Genomic DNA, 19,144 nt, shown 5'->3' with positions numbered 1-19,144 from the left:
CGCAGGTGCGTCTTTGTCTGCATCTAGTCGCCTCTGTGACTTTATGCAAGTGCCGCTACATAGCCCTATCCTGGTGTACATCTCTATGTGCACGGACCCACTGTCAGTGTCCATAGACACCAAATTACCGATCGCAAGAAGATTGACAGGAAGAGGGCGTCTATGGGTGGCAACTGACCGTTTTCTTGGAGTGTTTGGAAAATCGCAGGCGTGTCCAAGCATTTGCAGGGCGGGTGTCTGACGTCAATTCTGGACAAGAACAGGCTGAAGTGATCGCAGCGGCTGAGTAAGTTCTGAGCTACTCAGAAACTGCACAAAACTTTTTAGTAGTGCTCGGCTGCACATGCGATCGCACGCTTGCAAAACAAAAATACACTGCCCTATATTGGTGACTATGTGTTCGCAGCACTGCAAAAAATAGCTAGCGAGCGATCAACTCGGAATGACTCCCTATGAGTACAAAATAATAATATACTGCGGTCTGACCAGCAGTGTCACAGTAATTATAAAAATAAAATAAAAATGGTATAATACACTGAGGAACAGCACAAAAAAATAATAATATATATATATATATATATATGTATATATATATACACCCCATCCGTACTGCCTTAAAGATTCAGTATGCTTTACCACCCACCAAAATGCCAAAGAGTCCCCTTACAGGTTTGCTTTGCTCACCACAGGATCTATTCCCTCTCAATCGGTGTCGTGGACACCCACGAGTGGTAATAGTCCTGCGGCTCCGGGATTCCGGCTGGCTGCATTGCCGGCTGTTGGAATTCCGGCATCAGAATCCTGACCGCCGGGATCCCGACAGCCGGCAAATTGACTGCATCCCTGCCCTAACTATTTAGTTATGCAGATATTGGCCCTCATTCCGAGTTGTTCGCTCGCTAGCTACTTTTAGCAGCCGTGCAAACGCATAGTCACCCCCCATCAGTGGCGGAACTAGCGAGCGGTGGGCCCAGGTGCGACAAAATGCTTAGCCTCCCCCCCATCCCATCCATGTCCACCCCCTCACTCCTGGAGAGGATCTGGTGAGGGGGACTGCTCAGGGCCAAGGAAATGGATACCTAGCAACAGTGCCGAAACTAGACATTTTAGCGCTGTGTGCAAGAAATGGCATCGGAGTCCCCCCCTCTATTTAAAGCAGGGGCAGTGCGTGCCGTAGGTGCGCGCAAAAAATATAGGGGCGTGGCCACAAAATAATACCAATTCATATAACGGTGCACAGTAGTCTCCATTATTCAAATTATGCCACATAGTAGCACCACTACACCAGGTAGAGCCACTTTTACACATTACGGCGGACAGATTCCCCTTTTTACACATTACGGCAGCCAGTCCCCCTTTTTACACATTACTGCAGACATCATCCCCTTTTTTGCACATTACGGTAGACAGCGTCCCCTTTTTACACATTACGGCAGACAGCGTCCCCTTTTTACACATTATGGCAGACAGCGTCCCCTCTTTACACATTACGGCAGACAGCATTCCCCTTGTGTAAAAAGGGGACGCAGACAGCGTCCCCTTTTTACACATAACGGCAGACAGCGCCCCCCTTTTTACGCATTACGACAGACAGTGTCCCCTTTTTACACATTACGGCAGACAGCGTCCCTTTTTACACATTACGGCAGACAGCGTCCCCCTTTTTACACATTACGGCAGACAGCGTCCCCTTTTTACACATTACGGCAGATAGCGTCCCCCTTTTTACACATTACAGCAGACAGCACCCCCTTTTTATACATTACGGCAGACAGTGTCCCCTTTTTACACATTACGGCAGACAGAGTCCACCTTTTACACATTACGGCAGACAGCGTCCCCCTTTTTACACATTACGGCAGACAGTCCCCCTTTTTACACATTACGGCAGACAGCGTCCCCCTTTTTACACATTACAGCAGACAGCGTCCCCTTTTTACACATTGTGGCAGACAGACAGCATAGATAGATAGACAGACAGAAAGAATAGATTATACTTACTGGATCCTCGTGCAGCTTCTGGCAGATCATGATGATCCTGGGCAGGGGAGAAGAAGGAGGGGGGAAGTGGAGGAGGGAGCAGCAGCAGCACAGTGTAATTAGTGGAGGCGTTGCTGCTGCTGTCCCTCTCCTTCACTATAGGCTGTCCTCCACCACTGTAAATGCTGGAATGCGCTTCCCAGCATTCACAGCGGCGGGCAGCCTATGGTGAAGGAGAGGAACAGCAGCAGCGGCGCCTCCACCAATTACACTATGCTGCTGCGGCTCCCTCCTCCACCTCCCTCCTCCTCCTCCCCCCCCACCGTGGCGCAGTACTCCTCTCCTCGGTGGGTGGTGGACAGCGCCATGTAATGACTCAGTTTGGCTCATTATATGCCGCACTGGCTTTGGGCCCCTGGACAGTGGCGGGCCCCAGTGCAAGGCACAGCATGCACTGGCGGTAGTTCCGTCACTGCCCCCCATGGGGGAGCGTATTTCTGCTTTGCAAGTGTGTGATCACATGTGCAGCCTAGCGGTACAAAAACATTTTGTGCAAAACAAGACCAGCCCTGTAGTTACTTATCCTGCTCGATGATTCCAGCGACTGAGGTCCCGGAATTGATGTCAGATACCCGCCCTGCAAATGCTTGGGCACACCTGCGTTTTCGCTACCACTCCCAGAAAATGGTCAGTTGATACCCATAAACACCCTCTTCTTGTCAATCTCCTTGCGATCGGCTGTGCGATTAGAATAGTCGCTAGAAGCAGTGCACAACAACGATGCTGTTTGTACCCGTACGACGTGCGTGCACATTGCGGTGCATATGCATGCACAGTTTTGCCGTTTTTATACCTGATCGCTGTGCTGCAAAAATCAGCAGCATGCGATCAACTTGGAATGACCCCCATTGTTTGACAAAGACAACAAATGTACAATCATTTTACCTTAACTTAGAAGGGAGGTCAGAATGCTTCTAATTACATCTAGCAAAATATGACTCACTGATGGATCTCTGGATGTCTGCAAAGGTTGCAATGAGTGTTATTGTATATTGCACAGAACTGTTCTTCTCATCAAATCTGCTTATCTTACATTGTGGAACCCAACCAAAAACAATGACTGCAATCTTTTCCCATGATACAAACTTCATTAGCATTATTAAATACTATTCTCGTTAAATTCAATAGAGGGTTTTATTCTGAAAACATTGAATTGTGTTCTCAAAACTATAAATGCTAATTTGATTGATAAACTTTCCAGTATATTTTTGATTGTGCAGAATGGTGTGAGATTGCCATGTTCCAGAGAATAGACCGTCCCTTGATATTTCTTTTCCCATTGTTAGGCTAAAGCTCCATTGCATTTATTTTGGCAATAGTTTCCAACATTTAATATGCATCCAAGATTGGCTGAATGTTATTGATATTGAGAGCAGACATAATAAGGTGGAAAAATAACAATGACGCTTACTGTTCCAGCAATTTATTCTGAATCCATTTACATATTTTCAGAGATTATCTAAACAGAGTGATATAATTGGTAGTGTTATGAAATGACAGAAATTGCTAGTGATGTGCACCGGAATTTTTTCGGGTTTTGTGTAGTGATGTGCACCGGAAATTTTTCGTGTTTTGTGTTTTGGTTTTGGATTCGGTTCCGCGGCCGTGTTTTGGATTCGGACGCGTTTTGGCAAAACCTCCCTGAAATTTTTTTGTCGGATTCGGGTGTGTTTTGGATTCGGGTGTTTTTTTTACAAAAAACCCTCAAAAACAGCTTAAATCATAGAATTTGGGGGTCATTTTGATCCCATAGTATTATTAACCTCAATAACCATAATTTCCACTGATTTTCAGTCTATTCTGAACACCTCACACCTCACAATATTATTTTTAGTCCTAAAATTTGCACCGAGGTCGCTGGATGACTAAGCTAAGCGACCCAAGTGGCCGACACAAACACCTGGCCCATCTAGGAGTGGCACTGCAGTGTCAGACAGGATGGCACTTAAAAAAAATAGTCCCCAAACAGCACATGATGCAAAGAAAAATAGAGGTGCAATGAGGTAGCTGTGTGACTAAGCTAAGCGACACAAGTGGCCGACACAAACACCTGGCCCATCTAGGAGTGGCACTGCAGTGTCAGACAGGATGGCAGATTTAAAAAATAGTCCCCAAACAGCACATGATGCAAAAAAAAAAGAGGTGCAATGAGGTAGCTGTGTGACTAAGCTAAGCGACACAAGTGGCAGACACAAACTCACCTGGCCCATCTAGGAGTGGCACTGCAGTTTTCTAGCGAGCGGATGAATGCTTCCATCCTCATGTGAATCTGAACCACTAGCCATGAACATAGGCCAGGGCCTCAGCCGGTCCTTGCCACTCCGTGTCGTAAATGGCATATTGGCAAGTTTACGCTTCTCATCAGACCCTTTTAATTTTGATTTTGGGTCATTTTACTGAACTTTTGTAGTATACTTGACGACACAGAGGTAGAGCAGTGGACTACTGTACCATACTGCTATATATATATACTGGTGGTCACAGCAACATTCTGCACTGTCCCCTCCTACCATTAACTGCGCACAACTAAAATGCAGCACAGGTATGGATGCATAGTATACTTGACGACACAGAGGTAGAGCAGTGGACTACTGTACCGTACTGCTATATATACTGGTGGTCACAGCAACATTCTGCACTGTCCCCTCCTACTATATACTGCGCACAACTAAAATGCAGCACAGGTATGGATGCATAGTATACTTGACGACACAGAGGTAGAGCAGTGGACTACTGTACCGTACTGCTATATATATATACTAGTGGTCACAGCAATAGTCTGCACTGTCCCTTCCTACTATATACTGCACACAACTAAAATGCAGCACAGGTATGGATGCATAGTATACTTGACGACACAGAGGTAGAGCAGTGGACTACTGTACCGTACTGCTATATATATACTGGTGGTCACAGCAACATGCTGCACTGTCCCCTCCTACTATATACTGCGCACAACTAAAATGCAGCACAGGTATGGATGCATAGTATACTTATCGACACAGAGGTAGAGCAGCGGACTACTGTACCGTACTGCTATATATATACTGGTGGTCACAGCAACATTCTGCACTGTCCCCTCCTACTGTATACTGCGCACAACTAAAATGCAGCACAGGTATGGATGCATAGTATACTTGACGACACAGAGGTAGAGCAGTGGACTACTGTACCGTACTGCTATATATATACTGGTGGTCAGCAAAATTCTGCACTGTCCTCCTACTATATATACTGCGCACAACTAAAATGCAGCACAGGTATGGATGGATAGTATACTTGATGACACAGAGGCAGAAGCGGATTTAGGGGGTCATTCCGAGTTGTTCGCTCGCAAGCTGCTTTTAGCAGCTTTGCACACGCTAAGCCGCCGCCTACTGGGAGTGAATCTTAGCTTATCAAAATTGCGAACTAAAGATTAGCAAAATTGCGAATAGACATTTCTTAGCAGTTTCTGAGTAGCTCCACAGTTACTCGGCAACTGTGACCAGTTTAGTGTTTGTCGTTCCTGGTTTGACGTCACAAACACACCCAGCGTTCGCCCAGACACTCCTCCGTTTCTCCAGCCACTCCCGCGTTTTTCCCAGAAACGGTAGCGTTTTTTCGCACACACCCATAAAACGGCCAGTTTCCGCCCAGAAACACCCACTTCCTGTCAATCACATTACGATCACCAGAACGAAGAAAAAACCTCGTAATGCCGTGAGTAAAATACCTAACTGCATAGCAAATTTACTTGGCGCAGTCGCACTGCGGACATTGCGCATGCGCATTAGCGACTAATCGCTCTGTTGCGAGAAAAAATACCGACCGAACAACTCGGAATGACCCCCATAGACCTAATGGGGCCGTGTAAAATGGGTGAAGTTCGGGGGGGTTCGTTTCCCGAGGAACCGAACCCTTTAGAAATTGCACATTGTTTTCAGTAGAGGTAAGAATAGGATAATCACATAAGGGAAAATATGGCCATGAGGATAAATAATCTTATGAAAAACATTTGCAATTCATCAATGTTATCAATAAAATGCAAAAACTGTAAAATGCTATTCTGAAATCCTCCTAAAAACTGGTTTATACATTATGTGTACCTATGGGCCCTTATTCAGCTTCAGTTACATTTTTGATAATTTAGCTAAACTGCAACTGGCTGGGATCGCAGCATTGGCATTTCTATAATGGGTGTAATGGGTGCGGTGCACACGGACCCCTGTGTCCAGGGGGGGCCCACACCGCACCCATTGCACACATTTTAACACCTTTCCGGAGTCCAGCACTGGGACCTGCAATCGTGGTGGAAATCGCTGCCAAAATGGCCACTGCGCATGCGCGGTCGCCAAATTGGTCTTTGGATCATGGCGGGCGCCATGTTTCCAGAGACCTGCGCATGCGCAGTAGACTCCAGCACAAAGCCGGAGTCTACAGTGCTGTACAGAGGAGGGGGCCCACCCGGAGGTGCACACGGGCCTCCTCCTCTGTAGAAACGCCCCTGGATCGCAGGGTGTAGTATGAGTTACTAGCAGCCGGGTCCCCGGCGGCCAGCATACCAGCACCGGGATCCCGACCGCCGCCTTGCCAACAGTGGGGATATGCGCGCCACGCTATCTATTCTCCATCCAGGGGGGTTGTGGACCCCCAAGAGGGAGGGAAAGTGTCAGTATGCCGGTTGTTGGCATTCCGGCGCCGGTATACTGTGCGCCGGGATCCCAACAACCAGTATACTGATTACCACCCGTGATCGCATGCTGGGGTCACCCTGCACAGGGCAAGGCCACCCAGCATGCAAATGCCCTGTAACTGTGATCACATCGTTGATTTGTGGAAGCCCCCTGCATCTGCAGCTAGGCTGTGGAAGCAAGCACAGGGCAGCCATTTTTCAGGTTGCTGCAGCCGCATGTGATGTCATGCAGCTGGGTCGAACCCACCTCTGTTTTTTGTTTGTTAACAATAATTTTTATTGAAATTTTAACATTATAATCTTGGTAGCATAACAACAAATCAAATACCATCAAACATGAATTGAGAAATGACAAAAAAGTAAAATAAAAAAGGAGCAGGAAGGGGGAAGACAGGGGAGGGAAGTGCCAGTCCTAGTCTAAAACAGTAAGAGAAAAGACGGACAGAGCCGCCTCAAAATCATGGAGTCAGGGAATACGATAACAGGGTATTCCAGGAGCTGTGCTGGCCGGGAGTAACTCCTGAGATGCGAAAGCATCGCCGCTGGGCGGTGCTTTTGCATTTCTGCGGGGGCGGCACTGAAATGTGGCGCGGACTAGCCCTGTGCTGGGCATCCCCCCGCATGTCTGAGTGCCTGATCGTAGCTGTGCTAAATTTAGAACAGCTACGATCAACTCGGAATGACCCCCCATGAGTATAACAAGTACAAAGCTAATTGCTCTTATGGCCTGCCCAGATTAGGAAATATGTGCAGAACTTACTCAGTCTGCAAAGCTGTAGCTGTATGCGACCGCACCACCCCATCCATCCATTTGTGAAAGTAGCAGTCATTTGCACTAGACCTACACCTGGTGAAACAGATCTGTTCAAAATGAAATGGATCTCCAGGGCTAAATCAGATCCCTAAGGATTTGCTTCCTGATGTGTAATGTACCAATGTTTGGTACTTTAAGCATGAGCAGGACTCGTTCTGCACATGTGTGAATGGATCCTGTGACACAGGATGGAGTATGCATCAGACTGTCTGATGCTGGTTTGGGGGCTGCGACAACCGCCATTTATGAAAATGAGGGAAGAGGCCAGGATCTCTGTCACTGAACGCAAATTTCCAGTGACATGCGCTGAGGTCAGTGGCTGGTGAGGAACTGGCTAGTATCAAGAAGACTCATGTAGTGGAGACCACTACAATTCCTGGCGCTATAATAAAATACACAAATTGATATAAAATTAGAAACACTACAGCTGCAAGTAATTAAGGTCTGGCTAAGACTTAAAAAAATAACAGACTAAACTATTACTGCGCAAGGTGTTCTTATCAGTATACCATATACATTTACAATTGAAATAGTTAAGCTGCTGCTCTTAAAACAAAACAATTTATTATTCCACAATGGCATATAGAAACACACTAATACACATTAATCGGCTTTCAAGGTATATACTAAATTGTCCACACGCTGCATTAAACTCCTTTTCAGTTATTTGTAAAGTTGCAACAATTTGCTAGTTTGTTCAATAATATTCAAACAAAGTCGCCCATATGTTGCGAATCCTCATTTTGTAGAGGTTGGTGAACAGGTAGCAGTGGTCAATTAGAAACAAGCAGCTATACAACTTAATAGTATACTGGTCAGGGGTGCCAGAACACAGAATTTTTTGTGCCCCCCCCCCACAATTATCCACCCTCCCCATGCAGGGACCGCTTACCCCCCAGAACACCGCAGAGAATCTGACTTCAAAGCTCCGGCGCAGCAGCGTGCTGCCCCGTATGCTCCTGTCCTATCCGGCTCTCAGATGCATTACTGGGAGGCGTGGCCTTGCTGAGCCTGCTAGGACATCCCCGCCTCCTCCCAGTAATGCCTCTCTGAAGAGCCTGCTGGACAGGACACGGGACAGCACGCTGCGGCGCTGGAGTTTTAAAGTCAGAGTCTCCACAGTGATCTGTGGGTAAGCGCTCCCACTCCCCACGCCTGCGCTTCTGACATGTTTGCACCCCCCTCATTCCGACTCCTATGATACTGGTGTCCTGGGATGCAGTCAGCTTCCTAACGGACGGGATCCCGGCGCTCAAAATACTGATGCCGGAATCCAGTCTGCAACAGATACCCCGGCGTCTAAATACCGACAGTACTCGGCAGTGTCGTAAGTTCATCCCAGATGCCTGGAGGCAAGATAAATATCGGTGCCCCCCCTATATTTAGATAAATATATGTATGCGTATATGTGTGTGTGTGGAGTATTATTTTTTATCACACATTTCTTGCCAGTCATACCCGGGATTAGAACCCATGACCTGTTACACTGACAGCAGACACTTTACCGATGGAACTATTTGCTCCTGAACAGTAAGCATGAGAATTGTAACTATATGAAGTTATGTGTAATTGTCAGAGAAGTAACTTCATATAGTTAGAATTCTCATATTTCCTATACAGGAGCAAACAGCTTCATCAGTAAGGTGACTGCTTCCAGTGTAATAGGTTGTGGTGTCTAATCCTGGGTGTGATACTTGTAAAATGTGTATCTACAGTATAATAAAAAGGGTGTGATTTGTTTGGTGCAGGGACCAGTGAGGATGTCGGCCACTGAAGAGATAGCGGCAGCTACCAATTAACTTTATTAAATTGTGTCACAGAATGGGAGGAGAGCAGGAGCCCGGTGGCAGATGACTCCATTGCCTCCCAGAGTTACGCCTCTGGTACTCGGGATCCCGGCGTCTAAATACTGATGCCCGGAATCCCGATCCTCCTTTCAGCGGGACACCCTCGTGTCCCACCTTGGGAGTGGGGGTGGTGGGCGTAGGTTTAGCCATTAGATGGGGGTTTAGGGTTATGGTTCAGGGATGGGAAGGTTAGGGTTAGGTACTGGGGATGGAGGGTTAGGCACTTAGCAGGGGAGGTTAGTGGGTTAGGCTCCAAGCGGGGAGGGTTAGGTTTAAGCATCAAGGAAAAGACGTTTAGGGTTAGGCACCAAGCGGGGAGGGTTAGGGTAGGGAACAGGTGACAGTTAAGGGCCTTAATGGGGGACTGTTGGGTTTCTGATGAATGGGATGCCACTGTCGGTATTCTGACTGCCGGTATCCTGTCCATCGGGAAATCATACTGAACCCAGTGTCCCAGTATACAGTATCTAGGGCAGTCTCCAGCAGGTTTTGTATTTTATTTCTTTTAACATTTACTTACAGTAGATAATAGTCAGTGATTCATACTCATATAAGAGCAAAAAATACACATTACAGTTGCGCAATTAACGAAACCTTAATCCAATAACAAAGTAGAAAGAAAAGATATCCCATGGTGCAAGAAAAGGTACATGTAGGAAAAAGAAAACCAATAAAATACAAAATCTTTCCTGTAGACTGGAATCCTCAATGATTCCTTAATGTGCAAGTATTTTCCTTCAAAAATTCCACTCCAGTAGGTGTACCTCAAACAGGAGAGAAAAAAGACTTAGTGCAACACCACTTAATATCTGGATTTGGAATCCTCTGGTAAAATATCCCACTCACATTTGGTAAGTATACAACTTGCTCATCATCCTCCAATATGAATGGTGAATCTTAAAATATCTTCCTCCACTCAGGCATATGAAAAGGAGAGAAATTATAGTGCAACACCATTTTGAAAACAAATTCAGTTTTAATAACAAAGGTTAAGGGGGGTACTCACGGAGCAATAATCAAGCAATCTGACTAGATTGCTTAGATTTTAAGCATGATCTGTCCGTGTGTACCCCCCACATCGATAGCGATGCACGGCCCCGCGCGTCGCTATCGCTGGTGCTAGATAGGCCTGCATGCAGGCTCAATCAGCAGGTTGCTCATATCACCCACTGTGTGAAATGAGCGGCCCCCCCGTCCCCACCACACGCTCAGCACACATTGCGCTGTGCTAAGAGGGGGGAGAGATGTGTGCTGAGCAGTTCGCTCAGCACACATCCCTGGCCACATCTGCCCGTGAATACGGGCCTTTACACTCACATTTGATATAAATCACAATCACATATAAAAACCTCCATAGGGGTAACAGCTCTCCCAGAGATGAAGACCGGAACCGGTAAGTCCATAAAGTGCAGTGGTCCATATCTTTGTCCTTATATGTTAAAGGAGAGAGTGTCCAGTTCAGCTCCAATTCCATTTTGCGTTTCGAACCTGAAGAATACAGGTCCGAAAAGCGCCCAGGAACATAGGAAGCGGGGGAGGTGCTATGCCGAATAGGCTTTTTTAACTTTAGTATAAATATGGGTAATGTTGTTTGTACCACCGTGCTTCTGACAAAGGACCTTTTTAGGTCCGAAACACATTAAGCAGGTGGTTTCTCAGGTGTACTCCAGGCGAATTGGAACTGGACACTCTCTCCTTTAACGGGTGTAGTATGCGTGGCCGGCGGCAGGGATACCGGGGGCCAGCATACCGGCACCGGGATCCCGACCGCCGGCATACCGACAGCTGGGCGAGCGCTAATGAGCCCCTTGCGGGCCCACTGCGCTCGCCGCACTGCAGGCACGGTGGCCTACTATGCGCGCCACGCTAATTATTCTCCCTCCAGGGGGGGTTGTGGACCCCCAAGAGAGAGAATATGTGTCAGCAAGCCGGCGGTCGGCATGCTGGCGGTCGGGATCCCAGCGCCGGTAAGCTGATCGCCGGGATACCGGTCGGCGGCATACTGAAGACCACCCCCTTTAACATCTAAGGACAAAGATTTGGACCATTGCGCTTTATGGACTTAACAGTTCCGGTCTTCATCTCTGTAAAAGCTGTTACCCCTATGGAGGTTTTTTTATGTGATTGTGAGTTATATCAAATGTGAGTGTTACCTTTGTTATTAAAACGAAATTTGTTTTCAAAATGGTGTTGCACTATAATCTCTCACCCTTTCATATGCCTGAGTGGAGGAAGATATTTTAAGATTCACCATTCATATTGGAGGATGATGAGCAAGTTTTATACTTACCAAATGTGAGTGGGATATTTTACCAGAGGTTTTCAAATCCAGACATTAAAATGTGTTGCACTTAGCTTTTTTCTCTCCTGTTTGAGGTACACCTACTGGAGTTTAATTTTTGAAGGAAAATACTTGCACATTAAGGAATCACTGAGGATTCCAGTCTACAGGAAAGATTTAGTATTTCATTGGTTTTCTTTGTCACTACATGTACCTTTTCTTGCGCCACGGTGTATCTCTTCTTTCTACTTTCATACTCATATAAGGCAACATGCTATATTTACCATTAATTATCAGGCTCCTTAGCCCATGTGTGGCCACACAGCAATTCTAGTAAGACACCGGGTAGTTTCTCCTTACGGATAACAGTGGCTGAGCTGGCAGGGAGCTAAAAAAAAGTAATTCTGCTGTGTACCCCTGCCGCACTGACGGACCCTGCCAGTCAGGAAGGCTGGTTACTGCCGCTGATCTGTGTGTTTACTGTTAGGTGCTGTTCCACTATGTGGCCGCACTGCCGGGACTGTCAGGCGTCATAGCTGATCACCACTGCTGCTTTGTAGATTTACCTGAGTTCGGTGATGTGGTGATGGGGGTATAGATTGTTAACGCGTTTAGGGGGTCATTCCGAGTTAATCGCTAGCTGCTGTTGTTCGCAGTGCAGCGATCAGGCTAAAAATCAGCATTTCTGCGCATGCGTATGCACCGCAATGCGCATGCGCGACGTACGGGTACAAAGGCATTTGTTGTTTTGCACAGGTTCTAGCGAAGTTTTCAGGTGCACTGACGGTCGCAAAAAGATTGAGAGGAAGGGGGCGTTTCTGGGTGTCCACTGACCATTTTCAGGGAGAGTTTGCAAAAATGCAAGAGTGTCTGAAAAAATGCAGGCGTGGCTGGCCGTTCGCTGGGCGGGTGTATGACGTCAAACCCGGACACGTATAGGCTGAAGTGATCACAAGTGCTTAGTAGGTTCAGAGCTACTCTGAAACTGCACAAACTGTTTTTGCAGAGCTCGGCTACACATGCGTTTGCACTTCTGCTAAGTTAAAATACACTCCCCAGTGGACGGTGGCATAGCGTTTGCACGGCTGCTAAAACTAGCTAGCGAGTGATCAACTTAGAATGACCCCCTTTGTCCCTTGGAATGCTGGAACTTTTTCAAGAGTCTTCATGAAATGACCATGTTGCACTGCAGGTGGGACAGATAGAGTTAGTTTTGGGTGGGGTGTGTCCAAACTGAATTCTAAATTGCAGTGTAAAAAATTAGCAGCCAGTATTCACCCTGCACAGAAACAATAGAACCCACCCAAATCTAACTCTCTCTGCACATGTTACATCTGCCCCACCTGTAGTGCAACATGGTTTTGCCCACTAGTGTGCTTTTTTGGTTTGCTAACAAACCTGAGTAAACCCCCAATGTTCAGAAAGTAGTGAGAACTTATGCAAGCTAGGTGTACGTATAAATATATATATATATATATATATATATATATATATATATACAGGTTGAGTCTCCCTTATCCAAAATGCTTGGGACCAGAGGTATTTTGGATATGGGATTTTTCCGTATTTTGGAATAATTGCATGCCATAATGAGATATCATGGTGATGGGACCTAAATCTAAGCACAGAATGCATTTATGTTTCATATACACCATATACACACAGCCTGAAGGTAATTTTAGCCAATATTTTTTAAAACTTTGTGCATTAAACAAAGTGTGTGTACATTCACACAATTCATTTGTTTCATATACACCTTATACACACAGCCTGAAGGACATTTAATACAATATTTTTAATAACTTTGTGTATTAAACAAAGTTTGTGTACATTGTGCCATCAGAAAACAAAGGTTTCACTATCTCACTCTCACTCAAAAAAGTCCGTATTTCGGAATATTCCGTATTTCGGAATATTTGGATATGGGATACTCAACCTGTATATATATATATATGTGTGTCAAACTATCGTTTGTGCCAGAGGTTTGACTGTATAAAGTATATGAAAAATACAAAGAATATGTTTGAAATATCTTCTTTGCATTATTCTAACCCATAGGTTCCTAGACTGTGTGCCGTGGCTCCCTGGGGTGCCTCGGGACACTTGCAGGGGTGCCCTGGGTTGGTGGTCCTTGACCAATTCAAAGTATTCATGGTCAATATAATAGGCAAAACCAGTGCTGGTGGCTGCCAGTCATAAAATATGTGGCCAAACAGAAGCAAATCTTGTCCCTCACCACACAACTGACACTAAGGATGACATATAAACGCGATCTGCTTAATGTAATATTTCTTTCTAAATTTCTCAATAAGAAATTTTTGGCCTAGGGGTGCCCTGAAAAAAAATCTGATATTCTAGGGCGCCGTGATTCAAAAAAGTTTGGAAACCACTGTTTTAACCATTTTTATAGTCAAAACTCTGGAGTAAAAAGTCTATGGCTGGTGAGCCTATCTTTTCCACACATCTCTGATCAAAACTCACCAAATTTCCAGGAGTTTATGATGCTGCACCTGTGTATAATGCCCAGATGTACGCTTTGGCTCATATATTGCGTGTAAATCTGGCTCTGGTGCTAGGCAGTGCCTCCTGAGCCGTTTAGCTCACCGCACGTCACACAGTAGGTTAGCAGCAGTTGTTGTCCTTTGTGACCACTAGGGTTAGACATTAATCCGTGCCTTCCTAGTGACAATTTCTCCCAATGACTGTGTGTAATTGTTGAGACGATGCTGACTTGGATAAGGCCATTTGAGAAGAGGATCTCCAAATGATTATGTGCGAATGTTTCAAATAAATATATATGACTGTAAAAAGCATAAATCACAGATTAAACTTATTATATCTGCTAGAGTGATACAGTCAGTATCTGCCATGATCATACACAGCTGGAATGCAGCAACAATGACAAAGCAGTGCTAACACTCTGTTAATGCTGGGCAATAGCATTACCCCCCCAGCGGGTTGCAATCAATTTGCCAGCTGTCGGCATCCTGTTGGTCAGGATACCAACGCCGGAATCCCGACAGCAGACAATGCCGACAGACAGAATCCCAGCACACAGGGGCTATTCCCACTAGAGTGAGAATAGAACCTATAGCGAGTGCAGCAAGCCACAGAGCCCACAGCACTGCAAGCACAGCGAGCCTGCAAGGGGACTCTTAGTGCTCGCCCCGCTGCCGGCATTCTGGCGGCTGGGATGCTTAGTCGGGATCTTGACAGCTGGCATCTCTCACCTGCCGGTAAATAGCATGTAACCCACCCCCCCCCAGCATATTTAAGGCAGTGGTATGAGGGCAGCACTGCTGATGCCTGTCAATCACAGCTCCATCAGTCTCTCAATGCTGGGCGAGGGTGCCAGCTGAGTGGCATTGTTATTAATATCAGCTGCTGCTTTGTCCATGCGCATTCACTGAGCAAAAGCCAAATGGAAATGCAGTCAAGATCCTCTGCAGCTGTAGTCTATCCACGACACAAATTGAGGCTCACACTGTTAATAAAAGGCTGTCCTGGGGTGCTTCAAAGCAGGAATCTATAGAATCCTACTAAGCTTAAGAGGTGCAATGAAGTGCTACTGTGTCTGTCTGAAAGCATCACCCAAGAAGATGACGATGGTAACTCAGATATGCACAAGTAGGTAACTGTAATCATCAGGGCCGGTGCAAGGTTTCTTGGCACCCTAGGCAAAACTTCTGCCTACTGCCGCTTCCCCATACCCACCCTTCAGGTGAAAGGCATGCTGCTGCTCTCCCCAACCCTCAGTCTGTTGCATGGCTGCTCTCTTCTCCCCATCCCCCCAGTCTCTGTGGGTGCCTGTTGCTCTCACCCAGTGTCGGACAGGGGCATGAAGGGCCCACCGGGGGAATGCAGTGATAGGGGCCCATACTTAGGGGTGTGGCCATCCTACAAAGGGGGTGTGGCCAGCCTCCACAGAGGCTTGAAATACACAATAGTCTAATGCAGTATAATGCAACATATCTACCATGCATAATACAAGTGCACAGTCTGGAACCTGATCCCTAGAGGAAGGAGTGGCACTCAGGCAGTGGGGCCTACCGGTGGTTTCCCTGGTACGCCTGTGGGCCAGTCCGACCCTGCTCTCACCTCCCCCCCCCCATTAAATGTCTGTTCTATCCCCCACCAACTGTGTGCATGCTGCTGCTTATCCCCCTAAGACTGTGTGCATGCCTGCTGCTCATCTTCCCCCCCCCCCCCCCCGCACACACACCCAGACTGCTGCTCTCCCCCTCTTTCCTTATCCTTATCAAACTCAGAGAGTGCACTGTGCAGCCACCTTTACCTGCAGGCTGCATTGCAGAGTAGACTGTGAAAGAACCAGATATGAAGAGTAGCACCGTATGTCACCCCTAGCCAGGACTCCAGGAGATGTCAAAGTTACTGCCTGTGGTGGGTGAAGGCGGAGCTTGGCAGTCGCGGCTACTGTAAGATGAGTGCTGGGGGGATTGCTGCAGCTGTAAGAGGTAGAACCATGGTACCTTTTTCAGGTAGCTGTAGCAGGCTGCCCCCTCAGGTCCCGGTGCCCCTAGGCAACTGCCTAAAGCTGCCTAGTGGAAGCTCCGGCCCTGGTAATCATGCACTATTACCTGTGTGTCTTTAATTCATGTACTGTACTTGTTGCACACACTTATCAACCACTTTGCACACAATACGGGGCATTTTCAAAGGTAATTCGTAAAATAATTTTTTACAATATTTGACAATATTTTCTGACTTCTTGTGACTTGGCTTTAAAAGTGTGATGGGCATCCCAAAGTTGGGGTAGATCGTATAGGCCTGTGATTTGCTATTTTTAAAAGGTATTTATTACCTGCAAAAAGCAAAAAAAGGATGATTGTCCCATGCCAGGTCAGACATAGAACAAAGAAGGCACATTTGCAGGACATTAATAAAAATACATATATAGAAATATATAGAAATATTGGGCCAGTAAGCCCCCCCCCCCCTCTCTTGTCACCCCTAGGTATGTTATTTGACATATGGGGTATTATGGTCTAGACCGATATGTATTACACCAGCCATCACTTAAGAATCCGAAAATTACTATGTGACGATTTTGCAATGCTAAATATTGACTTCTGCTACAATTGATGACTTTAATGTTAAAATTTGATAATACATGAATACATTTCATACCCAGTTCCAAGGCATTCACCATATGCTATTTAGTAAACTACACAAATCTGGCAGTACAAAAGTAAAGCTGAACCTTGCCAGCAAAACTGGCAGAACAAATACTCTGAAAATATGCTTTTTGTTACGATTCAGGTAACTGGTCGTCGTTTCTTACCAGTCAAGTGTCTTCTGAGGCTGGCTCTGCGTTCCAGGGTCGGGTCCCAGAGGTGTTGCTGATGTATATATTCTGCATCGCTTCACTGTTGGCCCGCAGCGCTGTTACAGTGCCCTTCTCAGTGTACTTGTCAGGTCCCAGAATGGCGTTCTCATCCCGCCGCGACCGCCGCAGCCGTGCCTGTGCTTTCAGTGTGCAGAGAGCTGGGTGTGACGTCTCATGCTCACTGCGGTCTCTGTCCCTGTCCCTGTGGCCTTGCTGCGCGGGTGAACAGGTGTGGCGTCTCCTGCCTGTCGCGGCCTCCGCCGCCATTGCTGTTGTTTTCCACATGGTTTTCCCCAAGCTGACTTTTCCCTCCAAGTGATTACATGGGCGCAGCCATGTTGGTTCTTGTCGCATGCTAGTGTTTCCTCCAATTCACTGCGTTACAGAACTCTGCCTAATTGACTACTAGCCAATGCCTGCATCCGAGTAGGTATAAATATCCTGTTTCAGAGCTGGAGGATGGTCAGTGCTTCAGTTGTCATCCCAGTGATACTAGTCTCTCCTCATTGTGGTTGTTCCTGTCTTCAATACTCCACTAGAGACTCGCACCAGTCCTACTCCTCATGGTGCAGCCTGACTCTGCAGTGTTTCATCATTGCACCCTGCGTCTGGCAGATTACTAAACACCGGCTTCCAACATTGCAGCTTCCAGCGGTGCCCTGTCTGTTCTACATCGATGCCCTGCCATCGTTCTCCAGTAATCTGCGATCCCTAGCATCACCTGTGATATTTCTTCGCTCCCTAGCTACATTAGTGCACTCCAGCACTTCCACTACAGCTATTTAGTTGGACCAGTCCCATCTGGTAAAACCCGGCAGTTTACAACACAGTCACCAGCTTCTGCATTACCTCAGCTGGCCAGTTCCCGTTTCCAATCCACTTCTAAGCGCATAGGTGTTGGTAAAGGACATACCACCTCCAGGTCCTTTAAGACTGTCTCCAGATTGTACCACACCTAGGGACTTCCTAATGCACTCCTAGGAACTGTGACTTTATCTTTGAATACCATACTGCAAACTGCCAATACACCTGTTGAGCTGTGTTCTTAATAAAACCCATTGAACATATCTTCAGTTGTCGTGGTCACGCCTTCGGGCATTGGTACCACAGGTCCACACGCATGTCCGGGAGTCCTATCTTATCTCCCAGGTTTAAGTACTCCTCAGCCCCTACAACTGAGGCTTCCCATAGTCAGCACCAGCCCTCATTTGTGACACTTATTTCAAAATAAATAGATGGAATGAATGCATGGCCAGTCAAGGATACCAGTTCCAATCCTCTACCCCTCCTTGCCTATGCACTCCCCATCCCACACCCACTTCTTACCTGTGTGCAGTAAGTGTAGGGGGTAGCTGTCACAGGTTGGAGATCTCAGTGTCTCAGTGATGCTACTAGCTTCTGATTCCCTGTGTCACCCTGGAAGTGTAGTATAACTCTGTGACAGTAATTAGAAATAAAACTGCTCCTCCACATTGATGGCCAAAGTAATCAAAGTAATCAAAGTAATCAAACACTGGTCATCTAGTGCTCAGTGTGAGGCCACCGGGAAACCAAAAAATACTAAATGATTGTCATGATGTCATGCATTCAGTGAGATGTGCACTTGAAATTTCGGGTTTTGTGTTTTGGTTTTGGGTTCGGTTCCGCGGCCGTGTTTTGGATTCGACCGCGTTTTGGCAAAACCTCACCGAATTTTTTTTGTCGGATTCGGGTGTGTTTTGGATTCGGGTGTTTTTTTCAAAAAACACTAAAAAACAGCTTAAATCATAGAATTTGGGGGTCATTTTGATCCCAAAGTATTATTGACCTCAAAAACCATAATTTCCACTCATTTTCAGTCTATTCTGAACACCTCACACCTCACAATATTATTTTTAGTCCTAAAATTTGCACCGAGGTCACTGGATGACTAAGCTAAGCGACCCTAGTGGCCGACACAAACACCTGGCCCATCTAGGAGTGGCACTGCAGTGTCACGCAGGATGGCCCTTCCAAAAAACACTCCCCAAACAGCACATGACGCAAAGAAGAAAAAAAGAGGCGCAATGAGGTAGCTGTGTGAGTAAGCTAAGCGACCCTAGTGGCCGACACAAACACCTGGCCCATCTAGGAGTGGCACTGCAGTGTCACGCAGGATGGC

This window comes from Pseudophryne corroboree, chromosome 6 (genome assembly GCF_028390025.1).
Source record: "Pseudophryne corroboree isolate aPseCor3 chromosome 6, aPseCor3.hap2, whole genome shotgun sequence".
Lineage (NCBI taxonomy): Eukaryota > Metazoa > Chordata > Amphibia > Anura > Myobatrachidae > Pseudophryne > Pseudophryne corroboree.
Note: the sequence above shows the minus strand (reverse complement) of the source record.